This window comes from Panthera onca, chromosome C2, assembly GCF_046562875.1.
Source record: "Panthera onca isolate mPanOnc1 chromosome C2, mPanOnc1 haplotype 2, whole genome shotgun sequence".
NCBI lineage: Eukaryota > Metazoa > Chordata > Mammalia > Carnivora > Felidae > Panthera > Panthera onca.
Window position 1 is genome coordinate 122,385,929 of NC_138347.1, and position 23,014 is coordinate 122,408,942.

Sequence of the window (23,014 nt, forward strand, 5' to 3'; positions counted from 1 at the left end):
GTCATTTATTAATGTTTACAGAGAAAAACTAGCAGGAAGTGGCTGGGAAAAGATTTCTCAAATCATTTGAGTGGGAAGCAGGGGTCACTCTGTGTTGCATCCCTTGCTCCCTTCCGGATGTGGGTGGGCTAGGCTGGGGGCTGAAGAGGAAGAGAAACTTTGGAAGGCTAGGTGAGTGGAGGCACTTGAAAGGCTCACTGGCAAGAAGGTCTCAAAGGCTCAGAACTCCTCTGGCCTAGGGGTGCTGAATCCCATTTCCCGTGGGGTAATCTTCAACTGCCGAGGGGGATCAATTATGACTCATTCCCTTAAAGCTGTTAAGAACAGGCCTGGGGTCAAGAAACAGGGATAATGAGGACCTTCTATTGTTCTGGTCCAGTTCCGAAAGGTAGGAACAGAAGCAGGGATTTAAGACAGATGATCTGGAAATGAAGACTATTTTGGGAGGTAGCCTTCTTAGCACACTATTTCCTTCTAGGACAGACACCCCTAGTTGTCCCTCAACATTCATGCCTTCTTCCTTGCTAAGAGAATTCTGATTTGGGCGGGGGTGGGAGGGACAGTGTGGCAGAGACTGCCAGCTAATCATAAAACCCAACTCCTCTTCTTCCTAGGCACTGGACCACATTCCCCAGCCTCTCTTCCAGGAGGTGTGGCCATGTGTCTGAGCCCCTGCCAATGGAATATCACTGGAATTAATTCACCACCTCCAAGCTTGGCCCATAAAATTCTCCCACACACCATCCTCCAGGCTCCCTCCTCTTCTGATTGATGTAAACAAGCATGGCAGAATTAAGAGCCTGGGTCCCTTAATCACCTGTTGGAAGAGAACTCCCCACTAATTAGGAACAGCCATTTTGGATTTTCTGTCAGCAAAAAGTAAATGCCTACCATATTTGAGTCTTCAAGCATATTTGGGTTATTTGTTTAGCAGTGAGCCCACCCAACGATTCTTGGCAACAGTGTGCCCTGCTAAATAGTCACATGGCCCTTTAAACTGGGACTGGTCATGTGACACGTGAAATGTCAGGGGAAGTCTGCTCAGTGTCTTGGGGAAAACGTCTGCTTTCCTGATCAAAGGTAGCAGTGTGGCTGGCGCCTCCTTCCTGCCGTAGTCATCTCACCATCATGAAGGACAGGCCAAGAAAATAACAGAAATGTCAGTCCAGACAGACATCAGCTGTTGAAACTAATGCTAGCAACCACCTACATTTGGACATCTTGTTACATGAAAGAAAGAAACCATTATATGCTTAAACCACTAAAGTAGGACTTTGTTACTTGCAGCTAAAAGCAAACCTGACTGATTTGCAACCAGCCAATCATTCATTCACCCAACCTTTCCTGAGGCATATTCCATGAGAGTCCTTGTGCTCAGAGCTGAAGAGTCAGAGAGACGTGCTGGATGTGAGCCCCGGCCTCCAGGAGCTCCCCGTCAAGCTGAGGAGACAGGCCCGTGCAAAGACAATGTGCACGCAGTGGGAAAAGATGCTAGGACGGCAGGCAGTGTCCCAGGGGAGTGTGAGCATTGAGTCGTGGGCAGGCACTGGGGCAAAGTGTCCCCAACTCCCTTTCTGGCATTCAGCACACAGAGAAAACACTCCTTGAGCTAAAAAGCCAGTAAAAAAGAACCTGTTCTGCTCAGCCAAGCCAACTGCAATTACTTACTGTACGTTGAGTTGTTAAACACCATCAATTAATGCAGCTGTTCCAAGATAATCAGCAGTCATTGGAGCAAGATGCACCAATAAAAAATCATATGCTACTAACATGGAAATTAGATGAACCAAGAACGAGGCAGACGTACCTGCATCTTCCTGCCTGACATTAGCCATCTCCTGAAATACGCCTTTCTCAAAGACAACAGTTATTTTTCACCTTGAAGATGGAGCCAACAACAAGAAAAAAAATCAACTGTCAGTGCGATGACCTTCAACCATAAATATCCAAGCTTTGATTTTCAGGTCTAGGTTTCCATTAGGAACTGTGATGGAGACAGACAAACTGGTGACAAAAGATGACCCCATCTGGGAAATCGTGAGGCAACCAAGACCAGAAAAGTTAGAGCACCCGGGGAACCACGTGGAAACTAAAGAAAGGTTCCCCTCTGCTTAACTCAGTTCTGCCTGCATACAAATAAATGGCTTTTAAAAGTGAAAGACATTTTTTGTCATTTCTTTATTTTCCAAGCATGGGGCAAGTATTTAAAAAAAAAAAAAAAAAAAAAGACAAAATCTCCCTGACTTCAAATTCTAGTAGTTCAAAAACAAATAAAAGCAGGCTCCTCACTAAGAGAGCTATTAGGTTTTCAGTCTGACAGGCGACACATTAACAAGAAGTGCTCCAGTGTGAAGCCAAGGCTATAGCAATCACATTCACACAAGGCAGAAGCGCTCAAGTTCCTGAGGTAGCGATCATGGGCTCTCCGGTCCACAGTCCATGGCTAGAGGCCTGCGCCAGGCTGTGATGGCAGGCGCTAGCTAGCTGGGCAGGCTTCCACGTGGGAGTTTCTTTGTAGGACACACAGAGCAAGTGAGGACTTCCATTCTCCAGAACCAGTTATTAAATCCAAGTCTATCAATACAGTCCCCCAGAGATCTTCATGTCCAGAAGGTTCTGACTATGGCAGATACAGGAAGCATGATGGTCTGGCCTTCTGCCCCAGTGCAAATCCCCCGGCCACCCTTAAGCAGCCGTGCTATTGCTCACTCAGAATTGGGTCTCTCACAGTACTGGGGGGGCTTTTAGGGCTGCGGAAACACCAGTCTGAACCAGTGGTCAGGGCAGTATGCTGTCCACCAGGACCAAGAGCAGTGCCGGCAAAGCAGGTGAGTAAATACTGAGTTTACAGTCTCTTATCACACTTCCCACTAACAACCTGAGGCCAAGAGTGATAGTTAAAACATTAACAACCAGCATGTGCTTGTGAATCGAGGGCATATCTTAAACAGCGGGCAAGGCAACATCACACCTGAGTGTACCCGATCAAGATAATAAGCTCCACCCCCTGCCATGGTCAACTCTTCATAGGCCTGCCCTAGGCCCTCATGATCATAATAGGTGGCGAAGAGGTAGGTGAGCGTCTGGGAAATGTCTGCACTACCATTCAGGTCCTTCACTGTGAACTTAAGCATCAAGTCCTCTGTTCCACTGGGACAGGCTATGTGTGTCTTGTCCATTCTCCTATATCCATCAACTTGGTGAGGTTGGTTGGCACCAAAAACATATTTTTAAGGAATGAATGAATGGTAATAACAGCTACCATTTTTTTACTTTTAAAAAATGTATTTATTTTTAAATGTTTATTTCTCTTTTTTCGGAGGGGGTGGGGGGGAGAAGACAGATGATCCCAAGAGGGCTTTGCCCTGACACCACAGAGCCTAATGCGAGACCCAAACTCACAAACCAGAAGATCATGACCTGAGCCTAAGTTTAACGTTTAACCGACTGAGCTACCCAAGTGCCCCAACAGCTAACATTTTTAAAGCATATCATGTGCTAGGCACCGTTCCAAGTCCTCGTCATGTACGAACTCATTTTAGCCTCACAATAATAGCATCTCAATTTTTATCATCATCTCAATTTTACAAATGAAGAAACTGAGGCACAGAGTAGTTAAGTAACTTGTCCAGGTGTACAAGACTAGTAATGACAGATCCAGGATTCCAAGCCAGAATGGCTTCAGAGTCTATACTCTTCACTACTGTACTATGCTGAATACACAGGTCTTCAGGTACTCTAGTACTGGGAAGTCATCAGCAGAGAACCTCTTACATCCACAAACCCTGAGAAATCCTTCCAGGAGGTTTCTGGTGGTGCTGATCACATGCTGGTTCTGTCTATTTGACCTGCAGAACATTTTAAAGAAAACCAATACCCACTTTTACCCCTAAGCAGGAGACTACCTGTAATTTTCAAATAACTATGTAGTCACATTTGGTTATCAAGCAACTGTAGCAGGAATACCTAAGTTTACATAATATTTCTCTTCTCAAGAGTTCTACATTCTAGGAGAAGCCTTTTGAAACACCCTGTGGTCCCATTTCCTCATCTCTAAGATCCAAGACTTGCTGGAAGGACTTAAGATCACAGGCTCAGTTGCCTATTTATATGGTAAGGTACTGGGGCACCTGGGTGGCTCAGTCAGTTGAGCATCTGACTTCAGCTCAGGTCATGATCTCAAGGTTCAGGAGTTTGAGCCCCGCGTCGGGCTCTGTCTGTGCTGATAGCTCAGAGGCTGGAGCCTGCTTCAGATTCTGTGCTCCACCCCCGCTTGTGTTCTGTCTCCCTTTCAAAAATGAATAAACATTAAAAAAAAATTTTTATATGGTAAGGTACTGCATAAGCATAATAATGTATGATCATAATATTAAATACTTAATTAAATATTTCAACAAAATGACTGACTAAAGTTTCTATACTTATCTACACTCATTAAAATTCTATACTTGCTTATACTCCTATACAAATTCCTATTTATACCTCTGCACATTTTAGTAACAATGTTTAAAATTTAACAGTTTATTTCTGTAAGACTGTGTCCCTCCTTTATTATTTTTGAGTTTCCAGACATTTCTACCATAATAACGTTCTTCCACCTTAATCCAACTGCTTCTTTCATTTTAGAAGCATAAAGAGTTAACAAGGCAGTAACATGTTTTATTCTAACTTCAGATTCTCCCATATTAGATGACAAAATTAGCAAGCAAGAGCTTCATTTTATTTTATAGCTTATTTTATAGTTTAAAAGCTCAAAATGATATGGCTGTATCTCTGAAGGCCTAAAGTTCGGTACGGGATCCAAGAATGAGGTAGTTCTAGGAAAGTAAGCTATGGTTTTGTTAGTGGAAAAGACACAGGTCTCCTAATAATTGAGTGGTAGGACAAATAGTATTCAAACTATTTGTAAATTTGGTGTAAATTATGACTTTAACCACAAACAAGCAGAGAGGAGGGGAAGGGGTTGTCAAAACCAGGTGCAATAATTTTCATCTTTGTTTGTTTTTTAAAGCTCTGGTTTCCATGCTATTGATTACAGCTCTCTCTGAGGAAGTCGGTTACACACAGAGGCCCAGAGTGGCAAGCACATGACAAAAGGATGCCCCATAATACAGAAACATCAATGTATAAGTTGGGGAGGCAAGTGGGCAAACATAAACAGAATTTTAAAGTTCTTAGTTGCTACTACTAGATGTTTGAGTCACCCCAATTCTCTTCTACCCCAGGGTGCCAGCACAGAGGCAGCTCCCCGAGGTTTGCAGTACAGAAGGATGAGACTGGGCAAGGAGAGGAGGAGGGAGGGACAAAGGAAGGGAGGGCAGGTGCATGGATGACCCAGCCCAGAGCACACACTGAAGGCTACCCCTGGCTGCAGGAACTACTCCTCAAGGCCCCTCCAAGTTTTTCAATGCCTTTTCAATCACTTATCTACATCCATGCTCCTGGGACTGCTCCTCTCTTCATTACTGATTGAACTGTAACCTTCCAAAAGCCCGGGGTTTCCCTAACCAAGGCCCAAGAACCTTCACAGCAGCCTTCTGGGGGTGGAGGCTAGCAGGCTGGAGTCTGTGGTCCAGTTAAATAATCCTGACCCTCCTGCCTTTGGAACTCAGAGCAGACTCCGCAATTCATTCCCGGTTCACAGGTGCCTCCTCGTGCGTGGCTGCCTTCCAGGATCTGCAGGTTGGGCGGGGAGGGGGGCTTCAGCAGGCCCTGTTCCATCTGCCAGGCTGCCCAACAGGTTCAAGAAGGGTGCCTGGGGTGGGGGGGGGGGGCGCACCTGGGTGGCTCAGTCAGTTGAGGGGCCATCTTTGGCTCAGGTCATGATCTTGAGGTTCATGAGTTTGAGCCCCACACTGGGCTCAATGCAGTCAGTGCCAAAGCTGTCAGTGCAGACCTTGCTTGGGATCCTCTGTTCCCAGCCAACCCCCCCACCCCCTGCCCTTCCCTGCACGCGCACATGCTCTCTCAAAAATAAAATAAAAACATTTAAAACAAAGGTCCCTGGAAGGCTGCTTCTGTCAAAAGGCCCACCATCCTACCAGAAAGCAGCTGTTGCCTCTTCTTCACCCCTAAATGCAGCACACGGACTCTGCCAGCTGCTTCTTCTTTGCCACTCTCTTGGGCTCTCTCCCTCAGTATCGCAGGTGTGAGGTGACTCCCCAGGGCCAACCCCAGCTTAATGTCACTCAAGCCATTTCCAAAGGGGCCCAGCACAACCCTCATTCAAAAACTTAAAATAGCTCTGCACTCTCACTGTGCTAAGTCCAGCTCTCAGCTGTCCTTCAAGGTTTTCTGGAAAGGTGAACAGTGAGCCCAACAAATCGTATTTCAGGCTACTGCGAGCTATTTTTCCTATCTCAGTGACTCTTCTACTGGTAACCCCTATCCCAGAATGTGGGCATACATCCTTATCCACCAACCAAAAGCCCTGTCCCAAGGCAATGCCCTGGGGCTGAAGTCTACTCCTGCTGTTTTTCCAGGACCCTGGATATTCTCCCATCCTTCTCCTTACCCACCTTGAGACTAGGCACCACTGCCCTCTCTCTCCCTCCCTCCCTGTCTCACTCACAAACCGCAGGCATTAATTAAACCTCCTCTACAAAACAGATTTTTCATCTTCAGCGGCAGGAATTCTGGGTAGGAGCCAGGCTTGGAGACTGAGACAGTCTGGGGAAGAAAGATAAGCCCATGACAACCCTTAACCTGTGGGCAGTGCCGGTTCCCACATCCAAGTAACATTCTGAATGGCAGCCTTGCGGGATTCCTGAAAAAAGGTGGCACGGGGCATTCCCACCCCCTCCGCCTCTGGTCGTATTCTTCAGGGCCGGCCTTTGACAGAGGAAGAAGAGCTGGACTTTGCTGACCTGTTGGTGGGTAACAGCCACCTCCAACAAACAGAAACCCCATCCTAAACCACCAGCCCCAACAGAGCCACAAACCACATTGCCAGAAACTGCTCCCAGCTCTCCATGGGAAAGTTGGGGTGAACAGTACCCACTGGACTAAAGATGGTGCAATCTGAAGCGGCCGGCAGGGCTCTTCAAGCACTGCTTGGTCTCCCTGAGTGCTCCTTCCCATTATAGACATGGATGAGAGATGCGGCGGGGGGAGCTTCAGTCACAACTCAGGGCCCTACAGGTTAAGCTGTGAGGGCCTCACCCCTCAGCAAACAGCCTTAGCTCCCCAGAGTGCCCATCACCCCCTCACCCCAATTCTAGGCTGAGGACAGCTGATTTCCTTCACGGAAATTCTGGAGTCCCCACTGAGGTTAGAGACCCAGCTATAGAGACCCATAAACCGAGTGCTCTGCTCCCAAATAAACACAAAAAGGAGTCTGTCTCCAGTGACAGGATGCATTTTTTAAAAAATTGATGAATTTAAGGACAATATTTTGAAAACAGTGCAGCACAATGGAAAAACAAGAGTCATGGACTCAGACTAGATTCAAGAGGGGGATCCATTTTGTTTACTAGAGAAAACACTGAGTACCTATCACTTAGAGGGTGCCAGGCTGCGTGCTGACAGAGATGGTCCCCGCTGAAGGCATTCCTGGCTAGTGGGGCATCTGACAGTCAACAACTCACCACTGAACAGCATGATGAGGACTAAGAAGGTGCCCTCAGCAATTTGTGGGCACTTAGAGGGAGCTTACTGAGCCCCAGTGTGACCTTGGGCTAATTACTCATTAATTCACTCTTCAATGCTGAAAGAATATTGAGCTAATTACTATTCAGGCCAATCAATAGAAAAACAACAACAACAACAACAACAACTTACGGATACTGCAAGTTTCACAAATGCTCAGAGCCTTAGGCTTCAGAGACCCAGTGACCCATCCTGTCCCTGGTGCCCCACAGCAGCCTCCCAACCATTAGTGAGGGTGGACTGGCCAGGAGTTAATTCCTGAAAGAGAAGTATCCCCTATGTGTCCTTTCTCTGAAATGAGCAATTAATTTAAAACAAGACTTAAGGAAAGCCAGGAGAAGGGATGCGGGGAGATTCAGGCACTGGCTTTTCAGGCTGTAACCAGTGCATCTCCACCCCTCTCTAGGGAACACGAGGCTTTTCAAACCATCTGCTTTGAACTCTCTTCCCACAGATGTCCAGGCTGAGCACCAACACCTCCAAGGAGAAGGAACTGTTGCCAAGCTCCGTTTGCAGTCACGTCACGTTTGTAAGCCTAGGCTGGGCATGGTCTGCTCTATACTCGGGTTCACAGGGGGCCCTCCGCATCATAGGCAACAAATGTCCCCAAGTTATGAAGCCCTCTTGAGGCCCCCTTGGCCATCCACCCCACGCTTCCCCATTTGCATCGATCTAATTTCACATCTCTCCTGATTTTACTTTTTGAAAGCCTACAAAGCATCCTTGCCTTCCCACGAAGGCACTGGCCACTCAGGCGGTGAAAGCCTCGCTCCCCGGGGGGACCCCTTTACAGCCTCCGAACGCCCAGAGAAGCGGGAAAATATGGCTCCACGTCCTCCTGCACCGCTAATCCTTGAACCATCCACAGGTACAACTTGAAAGACCGCTGCTGCCACAAAGAAAGCAACCTGCTCTAAGCCAATTCCATTTCTGGTGTGTGACAAAGCCGGCTTCGTTATTAGATCGCTCCAGACGAGCAAAAGCAAGGCCGTGGGATCTGGAGCACGCAGCCCCAACCTTAGCACCCAGGCACGCCAGCCCGCGCGCGGAGCGGTTCCTCGGCGGGGCCCCGGGACTCCCGCAGGCGCCAGGCGCAGGCGGCTGCGGGGGTGCCAGCCTCACCCCCGAGAAAGGCCGCGGAGAAGTTGCCGCCGCCTTCTCACCTGGAGACCAGCAGGTTCGAAGCGCCGCGGGAACCGGGATCCTGGGAGGTCCAGCTGGGGCTGGAATTAGGCGCAGGAGCGCGGGCGCCGGGCGGGAGCTGGTTGGCGGGGCGGGGACGCGGTGGAGGAAGGCGGGGCCGGAGGGGCGACGGGCTGGAGGTGGAGGAAGCCCGAGGCAGCGGGTTTGAGGGAGGTGGGGGCGAGGGCTCGGGAGAGGGCGCCGGAATCCTTGGCAGAGTTAGAGGGTGCTGAGGCTTGGAGACAGGGAGCGGCGGGGCGGAGGCCGGGGTGGCCTGGGGGAGAAACAGCGAGTCGGGGGCTGGGGTTTGGGGAAGGAGCGGGAATGGAGGAGGAAGCTCAGTCGGGGGGTTCAGACCCGGTGCTCTGAAGCCCGCCCCAGCCCCACTCTCCCACCGGAGACTCAGTCCCGTCGTCCCGGCCTGGGCGCGTCCCGAGGATCCCCTCGGGCTCTCAACCCTGGGACGCCTGTCCGCTCCAAGCCTCCGCGCCGCTCAGCCCAAAAGACAACCAGCCGGGCCCCGGACCATTGCCACTCACCGTCCATGGTCCCGGCCCGGCTCCGGCTCCGGCTCCGCCGCTGCGCGCCCGGTTCGGCACTCGCCGCCTGCTCAGCCCTTTGCGGGGGGAGGCGAGGGCTGCGTGCACCGACCTCGGGGCAGCACAGCATGCCGCAGCGCCCCCTGCTGGCCCCGCCCCACGCCGGGCTCGGCCCGCCCCGCGCCGGGCGCCCTCGAGCTCCGCCCCGGAGACGCCGATGCGGGGCGGCCCCGGCGGGGAGAAGCGCGCGGAAGGGGTTGCGGAGGGGATGCTGACCCTGGAGGGCCAAAGAGCCCCCAGAGACAGGCCAGTCCACCAACCTTCCGGCGTGCCTAAGCCACGGTCACGGGCACCGTGAGTGTACTGGGACCGCAGGCACATGCACACAGAGTCGCCGCGCGCCTCACAAAGCCGGACTTGGGATCAGACTACGCGGACGCACGCCTAGCCCGGGGTACACAGACTCGCCCCGGGTCCTAGTGTGGGTGCTTTTGGGCCTTGTGCCTGGCTAGGCACCGCCCCGATCCCGGTGCTGGGTTGGGCACGCGTGTTTGGGATCCTCCACCGCCGGGTCACTGCTGACGCGTGGACCCAAACCCACGGTTCTCGCCACCATGCCCCCGCCTCGTTCAGCCTTCCTCACGTTTCTCTTCCGGCACCGACCACATCCGGCCCTGTAGGTCAACTCTAGACCTGCGGCTGCTGGGTCTCAGGATGGCCTGCAGGCGTCCCGCAAGGCCTCTCTCTCACCCTCTCCCGACCCCGTGGCTTCCTAGGAGCGAGCTACTTGAAACTGATCTGTAACGCGCTGTTAGCCTCAAGGCATGCGGTTGAACTTGATGTGATAATGCATTCGTGGGGTCATTTCTTCCAATGTTGGCTTCCAGCTGGAGGGAATTTCTACACGATTTCTCTGTGGGTGATGATCTCACCAACTGTGACTGTCAGGCTTTTGGTGTCAATGACCCCTGTGTGCCCTAGCATAACTGGCCTTGAGCAAAATAGACACTGCTGTTTAACTATTTACTTTTGAGATGCACTTTCTGGAGGAGCTCATCACTTCGCCTCTTCTTTCACTCGTGTATTGAGGGCTCCTAAATCCACAGTACGCCCAGATATCTTACCCATGTTTCTGCCTGCTCTCTGGTTTTCTGCTTAGAGCTTCCTATCTCACATCAGCACTTCCTGCACCAAAGTCTTCTGTTCCAAGCTCTTAACCCCATCTACCTGTGTGGTCTCACCTTTCCATTCCCCTAGCCACTTAGGATGCCTTCCTCCCCTGAAGGCATTCTTCTCACCCTAGTCCCGTGATGCCCTGCTGTCCTGAGCTCCTTCCTGCCCTGACTGACACAACCCCTCCCAGTCATGAACCCGGGAGCGTGTACTGCTCACCACAAAATCTTTTCACTGTGCCTTCTCACTCTCCTCTGGCTCTCAGCCCACGCATTCACCTAACACTTCTCCTTTGGTCTACAGGCTCCTCCTTCTGACTGTCCTCCCACTGATTCCAGGCTCCACCCCTTTGCTGGCGCTGCCTCTCTATACCTTACTTGGGTTAGAGCCCTTTCTGCTGTCAATGACAGATAATGCAATTCTCACTTGCTTAAACAAAGAAAGACTTTGGTTGACTTATGCGAATGAAAAGCCCAGGGCACTTCTGCCTCGTGTCTGGACTTATTTCCAGAGACTAAAGACTCCAGAGACTCTCCATTAGTCAGCTTTGCTTCTTTCCACAAGGAGACCCCAGCAGCCCGAGGCTCACAACCTCACAGCCGCCAAGTCCGGCAGAGAAATAGCTTCTCTTTGCCAGCCATACCAACAAGCCCTGGGCCTGACTCCGATTGCCAGGAGTCGGTCACCTGTCCATCCTGTTCTCCCAGCCACTGTGGGAAGTTGGTTTCCTCTCTCTTTCAGCTACCTTCTCACCCCCCACAGGGAACATCTGGGTGCTTCTGGATCCTTTCTCTGTCACAGGAGGACTAAGGGTGACTCGGGCATCTTCTGGAGCCATTTCCCATTAAATATGTCACACAACCACTTCACTTTGTTACAGCCCTCCTGTGTTGGCACAGGGCATTCTGGGGCAGAGTTCCAAACAGGAAGTGGGCACTGGCTGTCTTCGCTTTCAGCTTTCTTCTCAACCTGCTGGGATTTCTGTTGTACTCTACCCCTTCCTAGGCCAAGACATGGCACAGAGGTGGCTTTGGGCCCCTCAGGGAACTGGGCATCATACTCTTCCCTAGACCCATCCTCTCCAGTCTCTTTGCTCACATTGCCATTTCCCTGAGGGCTTCTATGCTACCTTCCATTCTGGAGGAGGTATCCCCCTCCAGACTTTAGGTTCAGAGTGGTATCCACGCTGCCCTGCTTCTAGGACAATAACACCTCATGGCTGAGCCACAAGGAAGAAGGGTCTATAAGGAAAGAAAAAGAAAAGGCTCCTATGGGGAAAAAAAAATATATATATATATGGGGAAGCATCCCAAGACTACTATCCCCATTAAACCTCTTTCTTCTGTGGTTATTGAGGAGATAAGATGTCATCAGCCTGAAGCTGTCAGTGGTCATCTAGCCAGCACCTAGGGAGGCTGTGCCAGAAACTTAGCTGACAAAGAGGGAGGCAGAATTGAATGACAGGTGGCTTTCTGTCATGCCTGAAACCAGGACCTGGATTTGTCAAGTACATTGTTCAATAAATTCCCTACTTCCCCCAAACAAATTAGAATTGGGTTTTTTTCTGTCACTGGCAAGCAAGAGAGTCCTGAGTACTACAAGCCCATAGCACAGTGCGTGGCACATTGGTTCCTACACAATAGGAACTGTCACCATCATTATTCATCTGGTAGAGGAACAAGTGATACCCATCGATGACCGTAAAACAGAGTAGAAATGAAAACATGCAGTGCCATCAGCTCACAACCTTGGTCTCAGCTTCTTTTCTCAGCCTGTTCCTTTGTCCTTTCCACACACATTTTGGCCTCCAGGGAAACTATCAAAATTCAGTGAAAGCTGAACCCATGCAACCTATAAAAACAGTCCCAGGCTCACCCAAGTTATGAATATTCTGCTAGGCAGCTGCCATTTGCTGCCATTTCACACAATCAATCCCTGCCTAGACCAGGAGCAGCTGGGAGCAGGTGCCCATCTTCAATTCAGTTTCAATTCATTAAGCAAAAATTGAACAAATATTTGTCCAGCCTTCTTTGTCTTGCACTGCAGACTTAGAGAAACAATGGGCCACTGCCTCACCCAGTGGAACCCTATGACAGGAGGCAGACAAGTTGTGGAGAGCAGAAACCGATGTAACATAATACCAGGGAGTCCTCTAGAGGAGGAGGTAGTGTGGTTTGTTTGCACCAGGTTCCAAGTTCCAAAGGTCTGCTGCCTGCAATCCTGCCTGACAACAGAATTATACATCCACACAAAATATTTCATTTGTGCCCACCATAATATCTAGGTTATAAATACTATTTATAAATTCCACTTATCATGGGTTTTGGTTTTCTGATTATTAAAGGAGTGCCCATTCACTGTAGAAACTTGGAAAAAATACGCAGTACACAAAAATAAGCATTAAGATAAAAATGATGCGTAATATATTTTATTATTACAGTCCAGAATATCAAACTAAGCTATAAAGAGAGAAGATTGCCCCATGTAAGTTTCCACCTCACTGCTGGCAACCCTGGGGCCTCAGGAGATAAATATCTTACAGAAGGCTGAAGGTTATTTCAGGGGTTCTTGCAAAAATGTACTCTCCCTATAACACATGCATATTTTGAAAAAATGCAGTGGGAGCCTCTCAGCTTCAGGGTGGTCTGTTCTCTATTATTTATGTATGCATGATTCATTTTACTTACCACCAGCTGCCATCCCTTCTCCCCACCACAGTTTTATTATATAAGCCCCTTCCCCTCCTGAGAGCAACTAGGGAGGGCAAATTCATTTTACCGTCTATCTGGTTAAAATTTAATCAGAGAGGCAAATCTGGAAGAATAGAACACAAATGACCACGTTAAATAAAACTAAGAGATGGCTCTGAACCTGACCTAGAGCCAAAAAAGATCACAAAGAACCGAAGTAATTTGCTGAATCACAGATCTAAATATTCATTTTCGTCCTCTAAATTCTGAGCTCAACCTAAAGAGGTTTCTAAGAAAAAAGAGACAGACAAGCACTGGATGAACTCACACGAATCCCATTTAGAAATCCTAAAGGGACAACAAAAGATTCTGGCAATCTATTTCATCTGCCACAGTACCTGGCACATACTTTATGAATATTGGATGGATGGATGAATGGACCTACAGTCCCTCCCTCTCAGTTAGAAGCCAATCAGAAAGGGGGCAAGAGAAAGTGGGAACCTGGTGGACCTTTCTGCAGTTTCAGGGCCTCTTGGGAGACCAGAACTGGGGTTCATGTTCATGAGAGAGGTGGGACCCACTTAACACTCCAGACTTCCAGTTAGGACCCAAAACAGAAAAGATAGAAGCTAGAAAACTTTAAAATGTCAAAGGAAAGTCATTGCCAATGCAGAATTCTGTGCCCAGAGGAAACGGGACAGAGGACAGTCAGCTTGTCCAAAATCAATCGTAGTGAGATAAGGGGAGATCCAGGACTAGAACCTGGGCTTCCTCAACATTTCAGGGCCCTTTTCACTGAACTCAGATGTTTTCTTTCCTATCTCTCTATTTTTTTTTTCCAACGTTTTTTATTTATTTTTGGGACAGAGAGAGACAGAGCATGAACGGGGGAGGGGCAGAGAGAGAGGGAGACACAGAATCGGAAACAGGCTCCAGGCTCCGAGCCATCAGCCCAGAGCCTGACGCGGGGCTCGAACTCACGGACTGCGAGGTCGTGACCTGGCTGAAGTCGGACGCTTAACCGACTGCGCCACCCAGGCGCCCCTCTATCTCTCTATTTTTTAAACCACTGCATGAAAAGGAAACAAACTCAGTATTATCCAGAGAGGAGCTGAACAAATTTATCTTCTAGTGAGTTTGAATTTTTTCGGAAATTGCATTCCAAAGCCCATTGGGGTCACCCATACTCTCAGTGTACTCAGGTTACTTATATTTTTTAACCCGGGCTCAGATGACCTGCGTTCTGAGATTCTTTGCCTCCAGCCCAGACCTCTGTTGTGCAGCAGACAAGAACATCCAACTGCTTGCTCACAAACTCCATCATGTTAAAACTGAACACTTTGATGTTTAACGTGGTGTTTCCCATCTTAGGGAACTGCACATAACCCACCTTCCCTAGTCTGGAAACCAGAGATTGGGAGACATCTCTCTCTCCCTCAACCCCCACATCTACCTTTCCCAACTCTTGTTAATCATACCCTGTGTAAATATTCCCCCAGTTTGCCCACTTTTGTTCTCCCCATCACCGCCATTGTCCAAACAAATGATCTACTCTCTATCACAAGAGAGTAGCTTGCATTTTCTAGAATTTTATATAAATGCAATCACACAGAATGCGTCCTTTTTGTTTTGTTGCTGGCTTTTTTCACTCAGCATAATTAGTTTGACATTCATCCATTCTGATGTATGTATCGATTTGTTCTTTTTCTTGCTGAATATTATTCCGTTAAAAAAAATTATTCCATTTTAGGGGCACCTGAGTGGCTCAGTCAGTTAAGCGTCTGACTTCAGCTCAGGTCATGAACTCATGATTCGTGAGTTCAAGCCCCCAGTTGGGCCCTGTGCTAACAGCTCAGAGCCTGGAGCCTACTTCCGATTCTGTGTCTCCCTCTCTCTCTCTCTCTCTCTCTCTCTCTCTGCCCCTCCCCCCTCTCAAAAATAAATACATATTTTTAAAAATCTTTAAAAAGAAAAAGGAAGTTATTCTGTTTTAAAGATATACCACAGTTTGCTTATCGGTTCACCTGTTGATGGACATTTGGGTTGTTCCCAGTTTGGGCTATTCCAAATAAACCTGCTATGGACATTTGTGTACAAGACTTGGTACTTGTCCTAGTGAGCACATGCTTTTGTCGCTTTTAGGTAACTATCTATGAGTGGCATGGCTGGGTTATCGGGTAGGCATATGTTAAATTTTTTTAAAGACTTTATTTTTAAGTAATCTCCACACCCAATGTGGGACTTAAATTTACAACCCCGAGATCAAGAGTCGCATGCTATACTGACTGAGCCAGTCAGGTGCCCCTATGTTTAACATTTTAAGAAACTGCCAAGTTGTTTTCTAGAGTGAATATATCATTTTACATTCTCTCAGGCAGTGTATGAAAATTACTGTTCCTCCATATCCTTACACCTGATACATATGGTCAGTACTTTAAATTTTAGCCATTCTGGTGGGTGTGTAGTAGTATCTCACTGTGGTCTAAATGTGTGTATTTCACTACTGTTTAATGATGGTGAGCATCTTTGCATGTGCTTATTTGCCATCTGTATATCTTCCTTGGTGAAGTATCTGTTCAAACCTTTTAACTATTTAGTTGGGTTGTCTGTATTATTATTATTGAGTCGTGAGTGTTCTTTATATATTTTAGACACAAGTCTTTGTCAGACGTCCGCTGCGCAAATAATTTCTCCCAGCCTACTGTTTGCGTTTTTATTTCCATGACAATGTTTTTTTAAGGTGTTTTTTTTTTCCCCTTTGGAGGGCGGAGAGAGGCAGAGAGAGAGAATCCCAAGCAGTCTCCCACTGTCAGTGCAGAGCCCGATGTGGGGCTCAAACTCACAAACTCTGAGATCGTGAGTTGAGCTGAAATCCAGAGTTTGACACTTAACCCACTGAGCCACCCAGATGCCCCACAATGTTTTTTGAAGAGCAAAATTTTAAACATTGATGAAGCTTAATTTGTTGATTTTTGACTTCTACAGTTCTTGACTTTTGTGTTCTCTTTAAGAAATCTTTGCCAAACCCAGCAGCAGTAGGATTTTCTTATAACTTCTCCAGAAGTTTTAGCTCTTATATTTAGGTCTATGATCCATTTCAAGTTAATTTTTGTATAGAGTGTGAGGTCAGGGTGGAGGTCCAAGTTTTTGCGTATGATTTCCAATTGTTTTGTCATCATGTGTAGACATTATCCTTTCCCTGTTGATTTTCCTGGGCACCTTTGTTGCAAATCAATTGGTTTATATGTCCTTGTCTCTTTGTGACCCCTCTACTCTGTTCCATTAATCTATATGTCTATCTTTATGGCAATACCACATGGTCTTCATTATAGTGGCTTTATAATAAATCATAATACCAGGTAGCACAAACTTCTGATTTTGTTCTTCTTTTTCAGAATCGTGTTGTTTTAGGTCATTCACATTTCCACATACATTTTAGAATCATCTTGTGAATTTCTACAAAACACTTGTTGGGAATTTGATTGGGATTGCAACAAATCTATAGATCACTTTGGGAAAGTTAAAGAACTTAACAATATTAAGTCTTCTGAAATATGTACACCCTATATTTCTATTTGTTTCGGTCTTCTTTACTTTCTCTTACAATGTTTTATTGTTTTCATTGTACAGGTATTACACATTTTTTGAAGCTTATTTATTTATTTTGAGAGAGGTAGAGAAAGAATCCCAAGCGGCTCTGTGCTGACAGCCCGATGTGGGGATCGAACGCTTGAACTGTGAGATCATGATCGGAGCCAAAATCAAGAGTCAGATGCTTAATTGACTGAGCCACCCAGCCTCCCCCAGGTGTTACACATTTTTAAAAAATTTATCCCCAATGGTTCCATATTTTTGATGCTGTTATAAATGGTGTTGTTTAAAAAATGTCCAAATGTTCATTGGTAGTTGATATAAATACAATTGATTTTTATATATTGCTCTTGTATCCTGCAAACTTGCTAATCTCATTTATTAGTTCTAACAGCTTTTTGGTAGATCCATTTAAGATTTTCTATGGAGAGGATTATGTCATGTGTGAATAAAGACAGTTTTTCTTCTTCCTTTCCAACTCTATGCTTTTTAAATCTCTTGTTCTTACTGTACTGGTTTAAACTTCTAGTAAAATGCTAAACAAGAGGAGTGGAAATATTTATGATTTTAAAGGGTTTTTGAGTCTTTCACCATTAAGTATGATGTTAGCTAGGGGCTTTTCATAGTTTCCTTTTTATCAGGGTGAAGATGTTCCCTTCTATTTCTAATTTGCTGAGAGTTGTTGCCAATAATGGATGTTGGATTCTGTCAGATTCTTTTTATCCATCTATTGAGATGACCATACAATTTTTTCTCTCTTCTCTGTTAATATAGTGAATTATACTTTTTTTTTAAAGAGAGAGAAAGGAAAAGTGGGGAAGAGAGACAGGGAGAGAGAGAGAGAGAGAGAGAGAGAGAGAGAGAGAGAAAATCTCAAGTAGGCTCCACACTCAGCATGGAAACTGATGTGGGGCTCCATCCCACAACCCTAGAATCATGACCTGAGCCAAAATCAAGAGTCAGATGCTCAACCAACTGAGCCACCCAGGTGCCCCTATACTCATTATTTTTAAATGTTAAACCAACCTTGGGTTCCTGGGATAATATCCACTTGATCACGATACATTATCCTTTTAATACATTGCTGAATTTGATTAGCTAAAATTTTGTTTTAAATGTTTGCATCTGGGGCACCTAGGTGGCTCAGTTGGTTGAGCGTCCGACTTTGGCTCAGGTCATGATCTCACGGTTTATGAGTTCGAGCCCCACGTTGGGCTTGCTGCTGTCAGTGCAGAGCCTGTTTTAGATTCTCTGTCCCCCTCTCTCTCTCTGCCCCTTTCCCTCTCATTCTCTCTCTCTCAAAAATAAATAAATGTTTAAAAATTTAAAAAAAATTAAATGTTTGCATCTATGTTCACGAGTGATATTAATAATTTTCTTGTGAAATAATTTTCTGTTTCTGATGTCAGGCCAATGCTGGCTTCATAGAATGAGTTGGGAAGTGTTCATTCCTATTTTGGTTTCTGGAAATTTTTGTGTAAAACAGGTGTTATTGCTTCCTTAAATATTTGGTAGATATCACCATGAAAGCCATGTAGATCTAGAGTTTCCTTTATGGGATTTTTTTAAACCATGAATTTGATTTCATAAGTAGATATGACTGTGCAAAATATCTATTCTTTTCCAGTGAGATTCAGTAGTTTGTGTCTTTGAAGTAATTTGTCAATTTCATCTAAGTTGTCAAAAATATTAGCATAAGGCTGTTCACAATATTCCCTTCATATCTTTTTAATATCTGTAGGATCTGTAATGATTTCTCCTCTCTCATTCCTGTTGTTGGTAGTTTGTTTCTGTATTTTGTCTGTCTCTTCTCTCTGCTAGAGTTTATCAATATTATTGAGCATTTCAAAAATGATCTTTTGCTTTCATTGGTTTTCTCTTGGTTTTCTGTTTTATTCATTTCTACTCTTACACTTATTATTTACTTTCTTATTTACTTTGCTCCTTTTCCCTCTGATAACTTAAGGTAAAATTTTAGGTCTCTGATTTAAGACTTTCCTTATATTCTAATACAGGCTTTTAGTGGCACAAATTTCCTTTTAATCATTGCTTTAACTGTGTTTCACAAATTCTGATGTGTTGTTTTCATTTATATTCAGTTCAAAATACTTTCTGATTGTTCTTTGAGCCATGGGTTATTTAATTTTTTTTTTTTTTTTTTTACGTTTATTTATTTTTGAGACAGAGAGAGACAGAGCATGAACGGGGGAGAGGCAGAGAGTGAGCCATGGGTTATTTAATAGTCTGTTTCATTTCTGAATATGTGGGGATTTTCCAGCTATATTTCTGTTATTGAATTCTAATTTTACTCCATTGTGGTCAGAGAACCTATTTTGTAGGCTTTGATTCTTAAGAAATTTATTGGGACCTATTTATGGCCCATAATATAGTTTAACTTGATAATGTTCTGGAAAAGAATGTCCCTACTGCTGTTGTTGTGTAGAGTGTCCTATAAATATGAATTAAGTCAAGCTGATTGACTGAATTAAGTCAGCTGATTTCCAATCCTCACTGATTTTCTATTTGTTCTATCACTTATTAAAAAAAATTTTTTTTAATGTTTATTTAGTTTTGAGAGACAGAAAGAGAGATAGAACCTGAGTGAGGAAGGGGCAGAGAGAGAGGGAGGCACAGAATCTGAAGCAGGGTCCAGGCTCTGAGCTGTCAGCACAGAGCCCAACACGGGGCTCAAACCCACAAACCGTGAGATCATGACCTGAGCCGAAGTTGGACACTTAACCGACTGAGCCACCCAGGCGCCCCTGTTCTATCACTTATTGAATGAGAGGTTGCATCTACCATAATTACATACTTGTTTCTTTCTCCTTTCACTTCTATTAATTTTTACTTCGTGTATTTTTAAGCTGTTATTAGATGCATACATGTTTTGGATTGTTATGGGTACTTGATAGATTGTCCCTTTATTATGAAAACACTTTCTCTATCCCTTCAAATATTCTTTGATCTGAAATCTACTTCATCTGATATTAACACAACCACTCCAGCTTTCTTTTGGTTAGTATGGTACATCCTTTTCTATCCTTTTTCCTTTAATCTATTGATGTCTTTATATTTAAAGTAGGTTTTTGGTAAGCATCATAAAGTTGTATGTTCCTTTTTTATTCAATCTGACATTCTGCCTTCTGTTTGAAGTGTTTAAACTATTTTAATTTAATGAGATTAATAATTTGGTTGGGTTTAATGCTACCATTTTACTATTTGCTTTTTATTTGTACCATTCCATTTTTTGTTTCTTCATCTTGCCAATTGAGTATGGAGCTGCTCCCTCACTGCACAGAGCATCCAACATATTCTCACACATCTTACAGGAAGCAAAACAGTTCTGACTTGTTCCCTCCTCCCCTGCCCCCTTCTCCCTATCCATCATACCTGGCTTCAACACCTTATCCCATTCCTTTGGACCCTTCCTGGGTTGAAAAATTATCCAAAGTAGAAAAGTTGAGTTGTGCCACAGGTTGGGGTGGGAAGCAGGCCTGGGATCACTGGGGTGCTTTCTACTGTCCTGGATTTCCTTTGGAAGAGTGAGAGGCCAGTATAATAGCAGTGTGGAGGGGTTGGCAAAGAATGGAGTGGTTGCAGGAAGGCTTCAATTCTCATTCATTCGTTGAGTGTTAGGGCATGCCCAGCACTGTGTTGAGCACCTCTAAGACAACAGTGGGTCATCACTGCCTGAGCAGGTTCAAAGGCCTGTCTGGTCAAACAAGCAACAGATCACAATGTGATCACTGCAGGTTCACCAAGAAGAAATGTAATCCTATTTCATGTAAGGGATGAAAGTAATGGCTAGAGAGGTCCTGTGGCATGCCCAAGGTGACCCAGCAATTTGGAGTTAGAGTTTATATAAAATTAAGACCCAGGGCAGGTTTTCACCCACTGTCTTAGGTCTCTCATCCATGCAGCCCAACCCTGCACACCAAGAATCCCCTCACAGGTCAGAACTGTCCAATGTGCACATCATGACATCACGGTTCTTCACCGTTTAAGTCCCAGGTCCTTGAGCAGGGTCTGTCCCACATGGCTCCTTCTGCCTGGAGGGGCTGGAACTTGTCACGCAGTGGACACATCAATCCTTCAGACAGCAATGTCTCTGAATCCTCCAGAGTGCCTTGCATGTGCCTGGCAATCAATAAACGTCTGCTGATCAAGTCTCTGTTAATGAATGGCGACGACTTCATTAGTGAATATTGATGGATTTGAGACTCCTGCTCACTCTGGATGATAAGCCAGGGCTTTTGCCAAAGGAGACAGAAAAGGATTCCCAGTAAGCTGGATGTGTTCCAATTCCTTACATGGACAAATCTGTAATCGACTCAGGGGAAGTGGGGCTCTCTCTGTTGTCATGGCGATTCGTAAAAAAAAAACTTCTTAACAGCATGCCAGACATCAAGACTCTGAAGTAATGGCCCTTTTAAAACAGAATCATATTAATAATATCTACCTTACTGAACAATATATTTCTTTCTTCCTTTTTATTAGATGCATTATTAACTTGGCTAGCAGCAAGACCTCATAAATGCAAAGTAACCATTCAAGGACACCACTTCCAGCTTGTAATGTATAAGGACGCAACTGACCAATTCCAGGGATCCTTATGGATAAGGAATAAACTCTGTGAATGGTGAGTTTCAGATTATAGATTCTTGAAGGGTCTGGGTTGTGTGTGGGTCACTTCTCTTGGGTGAATCTTCAAAGCCTGGGGCAGCTCATGCAGGCAAGCAGACCAGGCTGGTCATAGAACATCAGAGGGAAGTTGGGAAAAGGATAAGTAAATTTCACAGAAGTTCTACATTGTGCAAGAAATAAATTGCAAGAATCTTGAATCTTACAGCTTTCCTTCCCCAGTGTCAATTTGTACATTGGATTAAAAATATTCAGTGTTTATTGAGCAAGTAATGTGGCAGATAGACTCTAAAATAGTCCCCAATGATCTCCACCTCCTAGTATTCATACCCTTGTATAACCCCCTCACTTTGAATGTGAGCAGGACTTGTGAGTTGCTTTTAACCAATATGGCAAAGGTGACAAGACGATGCTTCTGTGATTATATTACATAACACGTAACTTCTGTTTTGCTAACTGACTCTTTCCCTTGATCACTTGGATGAAGCAAGATGCCATATTGTGAGCTAAGCTGTGGATAGACCCTCTGGCAAGCAACTGAGGGCAGACTCCAGACAATACCCAGAAAGGAACTGAAACTCTGAGTCCAACAACCCAAAGGAACTGAATCCTCCCAACAACCATATGAGCTTGGAGGTAGATTCTTCCCCAATCAGATCTTCAGATAAGAATCCAACTCCTAGCCAACTCCTTAATTGCAGCCTCATGAGAAGTCCCAAAGCAGAGGACTCAGCTAAGCCATGTCTGGATTCTTGATTCACACAAACTCTGAGGTAATAGGTGTGTGTTGTTTTAAGCCACTACTTTTGTGTATGCACCAACAGATAACTAATAAAAACACCTACTGATGTTCTAAGTGCCATGTACACACCAGTGAAAAAGACAGACAATTCTCTGCCTTTGTGGATGTTCCCTCCTAGTTGAGGAGACACATAATAAATAAATTAATAAGTTATTGCCATGAAGAGAAAAAAATCAGGGTGAGGGACTAGAATAGGAGGTGGATGATATTTTAAACATTTTTTAAAAGTAATCTCTATACCGCATGTGAGGCTTGAACTCACAACCCCGAGATCAAGAGCCACATGCTCCACCAATGGAACCAGCCAGGAGCCCCATGGATGGTATTTTAGATGGGGCTGGTGAAGAAAGTTCTCTGTGCAGAGAAAGCATTTGATCAGAGAACTGAAGAAGTAGGAATATCAGGAGGAAGAGCATGCCAGGCAGAAGGAATGGCAAGTCCCAAGGTCCTGGGGTGGGATCAAGTTTGGCAAGTCGAATCCCTTGGTAGAAGGGTTATTGTAAGAGCTGAGCTTAATGGTTGGGATGGTTGGATCACAGGTAGCCCTGCAGGTTGTGGGCAGGGCTTGCTCAAACGTGCCATGTGAGTGGAGGTGCCAGAGCCTTCTGAGCAGGTGAGTGACATGATCTGACCTGTGAGAGTCTCTGTGGAAGGTTGATTCTCTTCTAATACATACATCACGAATTGCATGAAGCTACACAGAGCCTGGAGAGTCACAAAGGGCCTCTCATCTATTTTTCTTTGGGGAT

At 45.6% G+C, this 23,014-nt stretch overlaps 1 protein-coding gene and 1 long non-coding RNA gene across 4 annotated transcripts in view; one reads left to right on the forward strand and one right to left on the reverse strand.

The window, feature by feature from the left end:
- PXYLP1 (2-phosphoxylose phosphatase 1) overlaps nucleotides 1-9,500 on the reverse strand; it is a 78,020-nt gene extending 68,520 nt beyond the window's left edge. Inside the window, exon 1 of one of the 3 annotated variants that reach the window (XM_060638800.3) lies at nucleotides 9,369-9,500. The gene's annotated coding sequence lies outside the window, so the exon portion shown is untranslated. Of the gene's footprint in view, nucleotides 1-8,810; nucleotides 8,940-9,368 lie in introns of those variants that run through there. The other 2 variants (XM_060638803.3, XM_060638801.3) reach the window with 2 other exon arrangements.
- Nucleotides 9,501-9,586: 86 nt separating this feature from the next.
- Nucleotides 9,587-22,444, forward strand: LOC132683163 (uncharacterized). The gene is made up of 3 exons (XR_009612075.2): nucleotides 9,587-9,722; nucleotides 21,320-21,461; nucleotides 21,951-22,444. It is a non-coding gene; the product is annotated as an uncharacterized LOC132683163 (long non-coding RNA).
- Nucleotides 22,445-23,014: the final 570 nt, after the last annotated feature.